An 8238-nucleotide genomic window follows, 5' to 3' on the forward strand; every position below is an offset into this window, starting at 1 on the left:
TTTGTCTGTGTAACCCATACTCAATAAAATTCAGTTAATAACAATATAAAATGTTACCTCTGTATATAAAAGAAATATCTCCACTCCAATGTTTATTGCAGCACTATTCACAATAGACACAATATGGCATAAAACAAAGTGTCCATCAGTGGATAAATGGAAAAAGAAAATATGGTTCATATGCACAATGAAATATTATTCAGCTAAAAAGAAGGAAATCCTGTCATTTGCAGCAACATGGATGGAACTGGAAGACATTATGTTCAGTAAAATAATGCAGACACACACAGAGACAAATATCACATATTTTCACTCACATATGGGAGCTAAAACAATTAACCTTATGGAGGCAGGAAGTAGAACGATGGTTACCAGAAGCCAGGAAGGGTAATGGGAAAAGGGTATAAAGAGGGGTTAGTTAACGACTAAGAAATATACAGGGAAATAAAAAGAACCATATCTAGTGTTTTATAGCACAATAGGATATCCACAGTTAACAACAATTTATTGTATACATCAAAAGAACTAGAGAAGCAAAATGGGAATGTTCCCAACACAAATAAAAGATAAATATTTGAGGTGGTGGATATCCCAATTACCCTAATTTCATTATTACACATAAGATTGTATCAAAATATCACATGTACCCCCAAAAATGAAGAACTATTATGTATCCATAAATATTTTATTTCTTATTTAAATCAGTTTTATCTAAGAATTTTCAATATTGACAGTTCTTATAAAAAGCATTCAAGCACGGGACACAGAACTGCAGCAAGCACCAATATTATAGGCAGCTCACAGACATTAGAACTTCAACCCTTTTTTGAGATGCCTGACCTCACTCACGAATTCAACTTCCAAGTACTCCTGCAAAGCACACAAACTCAGTCCATGTTCTCAATGTTCTCCCAATAGCTTCAGTTCGCATTAACAAAATTACGTATCAGTAATAGAAAGGAACACACAACATATAGCATTCACAGAACTTGACCAAGCGGTAGGGGGAATACACGTATGGTTTCACTTATCGCATTTAACTAATGTGGTTTATATAAGAACAAAAGTCACTTTAAGTTTAAGTTTCACTTAAAGTTTTCCAACAGATGCGGATGTCCTTTGAACACAAAACATTTTCATACATTATTTGCTATCATTGCTTTCTGCACACTCTCTCAAAAAAGCCACAAGTTAGAGATACATATCTCACCAAGTTAAAAAGTATCCATTATGCTCCACTAAGTCTTTGCATGTGCTCTCCTTTTCTGGCTCATATTAGCTTTTCATGCCTTGGCATCACCATCAATCACACACAAAGTTGCAAACTTTCAAAAAGCTTTCTGCTTCCATGTCAGAGCCTTGCATCCGTAGCATTGATACAACTCCATGAAATAAACAGTAATGGATAAAAATGGGACATCCACTGTCAAAGATGCAGCCTGTGATGCATGATGACAGATTATTGAATGAGAAAACGTGTAAACAGAAGTATACCTATGGCAAAAAATGTACAGTACTACCTTCAATGAAGTATTTCTTCCAGAAAAATTTGAAATGAGATTAACTGCAGAGATTAAATGAAGGCTTCATATTGAACTTTTGTATATGAGGGTGTAATAGTTCATTTTCATGCGGCTGATAAAGACATACCCAAGTGTGGGTAATTTATAAAAAGATATTTAATGGACAGTTCCACAGGGCTGAGGATGCCTCACAACCATGGCAAAAGGTAAAAGACACTTCTTACATGGTGGGCAGCAAGAGAGAACGAAACCAAGCAAAAGAGTTTTCCCCTTAGAAAACCCTTAGATCTAGTGAGACATATTCACTACCTCCACAACACAATGGGGAAAACTGCCCTGTGATTCAATTATCTCCCACTGGGTCCTGCCCACAACATGTAGGAATTATGGGAGCTACAGTTCAAGGTGAGATTTAGTAGGAGACACAGTCAAACTATATCATTCCACACCTTGCCTTTCTCAAATCTCATGTTCTTAAATTTCAAAACCAATCATGCTTTCCCAACAGTCCTCCAAAGTCTTCACTAATTTCAGCATTACCTTAAAAGTCCACAGTCCAAAGTCTCATCCAAGACAAGGCAAGTCCCTTTGGCCTATGAGCCTGTAAAATCAAAAGCAAGTTAGTTACTTCCTACATACAATGGAGTACAGGCATTTGGATAAATATACCCACGCCAAATTGGAAAAATGGGCCAAAGCAAAGTGGCTAAAGGCCACATGCAAGCCCAAAATCCAACAGGGCAGTCAAATATTAAAGCTCCAAAATGATCTCCTTTGACTCCATGTCTCACATTCAGGTCAAGCTGATGCAAAAGGGGGATTCACATAGTCTTGTTCAGCTCTATCCCTGTGGCTTTGCAGGGTACAGCCTCCCTCCAGGCTGCTTTCACAGGCTGGCATTGAGTGTCTGTGGCTTTTCCAGGGGCACAATGCAAGCTGTCAGTGGATCTACCATTATGGGGTCTGGAGAATGGTGGGCCTCTCCTCACAGCTCTACTAGGCAGTGCCCCAGCAGGGACTCAATGTGGGACTCCCTCCCACATTTCCTTTCCACACTGCCCTAGCAGAGGTTCTCGTCGCCCAGGCTGGAATGCAGTGGCCTGATCTCAGCTCACTGAAAGCTCCGCCTCCTGGGTTCACGCCATTCTCCTGCCTCAGCCTCCCAAGTAGCTGGGACTACAGGTGCCTGCCGCCACACCTGGCTATTTTTTTTTTGTATTTTTTAGTAGGGACGGGGTTTCACCGTGTTAGCCAGGATGGTCTCGATGTCTGGACCTCGTGATCCACCCACCTCTGCCTCCCAAAGTGCTGGGATTACAGGCATGAGCCACCATGCCCGGCCAGCTCTTCCTCTCCTTTTTTTTTTTTAAAGAAAAATGTTAAAAATACTGCTGAATATACTCCACATTAGACAAACCAAATTTGAAAGTTTTTAGTACATATGTATTTTATGTATACTTACCATGAGTTTAGAAAAGTTTGTAATCCCACCATTCTATCCCAACAAACCATAACTCCCATGTCTGCATTTTTCAGCCAGAAGGCTTAGAATCCATGCTTGAGCTGAAGTCTCAATTAAAACCACTGCCTGACCCTGTAGTTCATTCATAGAACCCTCCATGTTCTACCTTGGTTGTTTCTCAGGTCAGCTCCACTCCCACTACAGTTACTAAACCTCTCTGATTCCCAAAGATACGTGGATTACCACCACATCTTCCACCTCTTTCTGTCTACTGATATTGTGCTTACACTTGCATTGGATATATGTATGCTGATTCCCTTAATAATCAAGTCCTCTCCACAAAGAGACTGCACAAGCTAATCATCTGCAATGTAAGAAAGGCAAAGTCCCTGAATGGTTTGGGAATGAAGACATCTATCACGTCTCTGCAATGACAAAAGAACTGCTGAAGCTTATCAGAATTCATCTTCTGTGTACAACACCTAACAAACATATTTTTGCTTCTCAAAATCTCATTCAGGGTTTGCTTAGAATTAGGAAGCGTACAGCCACACCATCATTTATCTGTCTTATGTTGCTGTGACATTCTTTCACCTGGGTTTCATATTTTATAAAATGAACAAAGCCAAGTCCCTTTGAATAGCCAGTTCTGACATCCTTCTTGACCTGCACCGTAAGAATTTCTCTGAAGGTACTGCAATATTCTTTCAGATCCTGTTCAGTTGTTTTCCATGGGAGACCCAACACTGTTAAAGCAGATGTTTTCAGGACTGCTTTTTTCACTTTTATGGCTAATAAAATATCTGTTTTATCCCTTTTTCTGTAGTAATCTACAGAATAGTTGACAACATATATCAAATTTCCCCAGCCAGCATTGGGGGCATGCAGAATTCCTTATGAGAGCCCCACCCCCACAGCAAACATCTGCTTGGATGTCCATGTGTTTCCATACATTCTCTGAAATCGAAGCAGAGGTTCCCAAACCCCAATTCTTGGCTTCTGTGTACCCGCAGGCTCAACACCACATGGAAGCTGACAAGGCTTGTGACTTGCACCCTCTGAAGCCACGGCCGGAGCTGTACCTTAGCCCCCTTTAGCCATGGCTAGAGTGGCTGGGATGCAGGGCACCAAGTCCATAGTCTGTACACAGCGGGGGGGCGGTCCTGGGCCCAGCTCACAAAACCATTTTTTTTTCTCCTAGGCCTCTGGGCCTATTATGGGAGGGGCTGCCACAAATAGCTCTTACGTGCCCTGAAGACATTTTTCTCATTGTCTTATTGATTAACATTTGGCACCTCGTTGCTTATGCAAATTTCTTCAGGAGACTTGAATTTTTCCTTAGAAAATGGGTGCTTCTTTTCTATTGCATGGTCAGGCTGCAAATTTTCCAAATGTTTATACTCTATTTCTCTTTAAAAGCTGAATGCTTGTAACAGAACCCAAGTTATCTCTTGAATGCTTTGGCACTTAGAAATTTCTTCTGCCAGATAATCTAAGTCATCTCCCTCAAGTTCAAAGTTTCACAAATCTCTAGGGCAGAGGCAAAATGCCACCAGTTTCTTTGCTAAAATATAGCAAGTCACCTTTACTCCACTTCCCGAGAAGTTCCTCATCTCCATCTGAGACCATCTCAGCCTGGATTTCATTGTCCATCTCATTATTAGCATTTTGGTCAAAGCCATTCAATAAGTCTCTAGGAAATTCCAAACTCTCTTCTGTTTTCTTGTCTTCTTCTGAGTCCTCCAAACTGTTTCAATCTCTGCCTGTTACCCAGTTCCAACGTCACTGTAACAGATTTGGGTATCTTCACAGAAGCACCCCACTCTACTGGTACCAATTTACTGTATTGATCTGTTTTCAGGCTGCTGATAAAGACATACCCAAGACTGAGTATTTTAAAAATAAAGAAAAAGTAGTTTAATGGACTCACAGTTCCATGTGGCTGGGGAGGTCTCACAATCATGGCAGAAGGCTAAAGGCACTTCTTACCTGGCAGTAGCAAGAGAGAATGAAAACAAGCAAAAGGGATTTCCCCTTATAAAACCATCACATCTGGTGAGACTTGTTCATTACTTTGAGAACAGTATGGGGAAACTGCCCCATGATTCAGTTATCTCCCACTGGGTCCCTCCCACAGCATGTGGAAATTGTGGGAGCTACAATTCAAGATGAGACAGAGTCTCAAAAAAAAAAAAAAAAAAAAAAAAAGAAGAGCTAATGGGATTTTACAAGTTTTGTTACATGAAGGGTTGAAATATTGAGTGGTTGAAAGTGAACTGCTGTTAGCCTAATTTGACAAATCAATAATATACAATTGATATCAAAAGGATTCCTCTATAATATTTTATCCCTGGGCATGTCAGCGGACACCCCTAATACCCTGGGACACTGGAATCCTGTAGGGAAGCCCACATGCCCCTGGAAACTGAACTGTAACCGTGGGCAGCAGCACTGTTCCATAGCCTTCTGATGGTATTTCAATGGGCTCATAATTCTCATCTCTGGTTACCTAAATACGTGTACATATTTTTTTATTTTTCTGCTAAGCCACTGCTAGGAAGCCCAGTAGGGTCACTGAAGCAGCTATAGATCCAAGAGAAGCCCAGCTACTTCTTCTTTCTCACAAAATGGCCCATAAAAATTTTGAACCATTTGAACCATGTCCCCCCTGCCCTTCCTTACCAACCCATGCTCATATACTTCAGAAGCATACCATATGGAATCTTCTGGTTCCAACTTTTTTAACCAAGCCTAAAATTTGGAATATTCATTCATGTTATGAAGGGTATCAAAAATTTGTATCTTTTTAGCAAATAAAATAGTCAATTATCTGAATCTACCACATATTTTCATCTCCTCTCATGGTGTATAATATAATATTTATTTGGATAAATTACATTCAAAGACATATTTTGAGTTCAGTGTAACATTTTACTTTTAAAGAATATCCCAGTAAACACCTTGAAATAAATACAGTTAAGTTGTGTAAAAGTTCTCTTAAAAGAGTGGTGGTATATAAACTATTCAGAAAGTAATAGATTATTTTATTCTTGAAACAAATAAACTATTGTACTTAATACTATATTCTTTAATGTTATGTTTTATTCACAGTGTGGCTTCGTATTAAGAATTTCTCTACTCAAATTAAGAAGGGAATTAATTTATGTTAATATTAAAATGCATCAATATTTCATTTTGTTAAAGGGAAATTCACTAACATTAACAGCCAAAGCAGGTGAATTATTCCATGATTGACACATTTTTGTACTAATCAGATTATCATTGGGTCATTCAGCACCTCTCACTTTCAAGCTTACCTGCATACTTCCATGAAGGCACCTGAGGAATTTCATATTGGGAATACTTTGGCTAGTTTTATCAGAAAAAAATATATATATATTAAGCTGTTTACTCTTATTTGTTTACTATTTTTACTCATTTGCTTATCAGTTCTCTGCATATTGCTTCACACAATTTGATGCAAAATTGCGAAGTGGTGAGTTGTGCTTCTCTGTCTTTTAATGTCTGCTTAAATCCTTTTAAAGGGATTTGGTTACTATCGTTGCTGAATTATTTCTGCTAAAATCATACTTTCAGCTTGCTAAATAGGACTTTTTCTACTTGGATTTTTCTCTCTCTGTGCGTGTGTGTGTGTGTATGTATGTGTGTGCTTAGGCAAATCACATGTAATAATTTATATTCAGTCTTCCTAATAAAATTTCACTTGTCTTTTTAAAAAACTCTTTCTACAAGAAAATAAATCAAGTATTGAGCTGTGTCCAGTTAAGTACAAGAAGGCCCATTCTCCATCAAACTTTCTAATTCTATATTTTACTTCTACCTTCTCTTTAACAGGGGTAGATGATTTTAAATTATGAACTTATTACTAATTATTCATATAATTAACAATATTATAATATAATCTATATAGTCAAAGTCTTTTGGATATTTGGTGGCTATACATATTATTTGAGTGGATATTTTATTTTACTTTTAAACTCTTTCATTGAGGTATGATTGAAATCCAAAAAGCCATACAGCCATATATATTTAATTTATACAACTTGATGAGTCCAGAGATAAGTATAAACCTATGAAACCATGACCCAAATCTATGCCATAAACATATCTATCATCTGTTTACACCCTGTTTATTTATTGCTGTTATTATTTTGTGTGTGATTAGAATACTTAAGATCCCCAGTCTTAATAACCTTTATATGTACAATACAATATTGTCAACTATAGACACTATGCTTCATAGTAGACCTTAAGGATTTATTCCTCTTGCATAAGTGAAACTTTGTACTCTTTATATAATATTACCCTATTTCCTTCTCCTTCCACCTCCTTCCACCCTCTGGCAGTCACCTTTCTATTATATGCATCTATTTGTTTGAGTATTTCAAATTTATCATAGAAGTGGCATCATGTGGTATTTGTTTTACCATTACTGGTTTATTTTACTTAGCATGATGTCTTGAAGTTCATCCATGTTGTCACAAATGGCAGGATTTCCTGCATTTATAAGGCTGAAAAATATTCCACTCTACATATATACCAAATTTTCTGTATCCATACTTCTGCCGTGAACATTTATGTTGCTTCCATATCTTTTTTATGTAAATAATGCTATAATTAATATGGGAGTACAGATACCTCTTTGAGATTCTGGTTTTAGTTTCCTTGAATACATACCCAGAAGCAGAATTATTAGATCATATGGTAGTTCTATTTTTAATTTTTTGAGGAACTCCATACTCTTTTCCACAGAAGTTTCAACATTTTATATTTCCAACAACAGTGTAAATGGTTTGACTTTCTTCATATCTTTGATAACACTATTTTGATAATAGCTATTCTAATGAGTGTGAGACGAGAGCTCGTTGTGCAATTGATTTACATTTCCCCAGTGATTAGTGATAGGGAGTATCTTTTTATATAACTTTTGGTCATTCTATATTTTCTCTGAAGTAATATCTATCCAAGCCCTTCGCCCATTTTTAAACCAGGTTGGTTGTTTGTTTTCTATTAAGTTGTAGAGAAGTGTCTTATATATTTTGACTGTTAATCCTGTATCAAACATATGGTTTGCAAATATTTTTTTCCCATTTCATGTTTTTCTTTTTCTTCTGTTGATTGTTTCCTTTGCTGTAGGGAAGCTTTTTAGTTTGATATATCCCCACTCACCTATTTTTGCTTTTATTGCTTGTGCTTTTGGTGTCATATTCATAAATCATCGTAGGGCCAATG

General features: G+C 37.5%; 1 pseudogene; it reads right to left on the bottom strand.

Annotated features, from left to right (window-relative positions):
• Nucleotides 1-1328: 1328 nt before the first annotated feature.
• LOC117097372 lies at nucleotides 1329-6338 on the bottom strand (annotated as a pseudogene).
• Nucleotides 6339-8238: the final 1900 nt, after the last annotated feature.

The sequence above is a fragment of the Trachypithecus francoisi genome, unplaced genomic scaffold, assembly GCF_009764315.1.
Source record: "Trachypithecus francoisi isolate TF-2019V2 unplaced genomic scaffold, Tfra_2.0 Lachesis_group15, whole genome shotgun sequence".
NCBI lineage: Eukaryota > Metazoa > Chordata > Mammalia > Primates > Cercopithecidae > Trachypithecus > Trachypithecus francoisi.